Below are 1,194 nucleotides of genomic sequence, written 5' to 3'. Positions count from 1 at the left end.
CTTCATGTCTCACGTCTTCATGTCACATGTCTTCCTGTCTCACGTCTTCCTGTCTCACATCTTCCTGTCTCACCTCTTCATGTCTCACCTCTTAATGTCTCACGTCTTCCTGTCTCACCTCTTAATGTCTCACGTCTTCCTGTCTCACCTCTTCATGTCTCACCTCTTCATGTCTCACGTCTTCCTGTCTCACCTCTTCATGTCTCACGTCTTCATGTCTCACCTCTTCATGTCTCACCTCTTCATGTCTCACCTCTTCATGTCTCACCTCTTCTTGTCTCACGTCCTCATGTCTCATGTCTTCCTGTCTCACCTCTTCATGTCTCACGTCTTCCTGTCTCACCTCTTCATGTCTCACGTCTTCATGTCTCACGTCTTCCTGTCTCACCTCTTCATGTCTCACCTCTTCATGTCTCACCTCTTCTTGTCTCACGTCCTCATGTCTCATGTCTTCCTGTCTCACCTCTTCATGTCTCACCTCTTCATGTCTCATGTCTTCTTGTCTCACGTCTTCCTGTCTCACCTCTTCATGTCTCACCTCTTCATGTCTCACCTCTTCTTGTCTCACGTCCTCATGTCTCATGTCTTCCTGTCTCACCTCTTCATGTCTCACTTCTTCATGTCTCACCTCTTCATGTCTCACCTCTTCATGTCTAATGTCTTCCTGTCTCACCTCTTCATGTCTCACGTCTTCCTGTCTCACCTCTTCATGTCTCACCTCTTCATGTCTAATGTCTTCCTGTCTCACCTCTTCATGTCTCACCTCTTCCTGTCTCACCTCTTCCTGTCTCACCTCTTCCTGTCTCACCTCTTCCTGTCTCACCTCTTCCTGTCTCATGTCTTCCTGTCTCACTTCTTCCTGTGTCACCTGTTCACGTCTCACCTCTTCATGTCTCACATCTTCCTGTCTCACCTCTTCATGTCTCACCTCTTCATGTCTCACCTCTTCATGTTTCATGACTTACTGTCTCATGACTTCCTGTCTCACCTCTTCATGTCTCACGTCTTCCTGTCTCACGTCTTCATGTCTCACTTCTTCCTGTGTCACCTGTTCACATCTCACCTCTTCATGTCTCACATCTTCCTGTCTCACCTTTTCCTGTCTCACCTCTTCATGTCTCACCTCTTCATGTCTCACCTCTTCATGTTTCATGACTTACTGTCTCATGACTTCCTGTCTCACCTCTTCATGTT

Source organism: Austrofundulus limnaeus, unplaced genomic scaffold, assembly GCF_001266775.1.
Source record: "Austrofundulus limnaeus strain Quisiro unplaced genomic scaffold, Austrofundulus_limnaeus-1.0 Scaffold949, whole genome shotgun sequence".
Taxonomy (NCBI): Eukaryota; Metazoa; Chordata; class Actinopteri; order Cyprinodontiformes; family Rivulidae; genus Austrofundulus; species Austrofundulus limnaeus.
The sequence above is the reverse complement of the archived record's forward strand: the minus strand, read 5'-3'. Positions refer to the sequence as shown.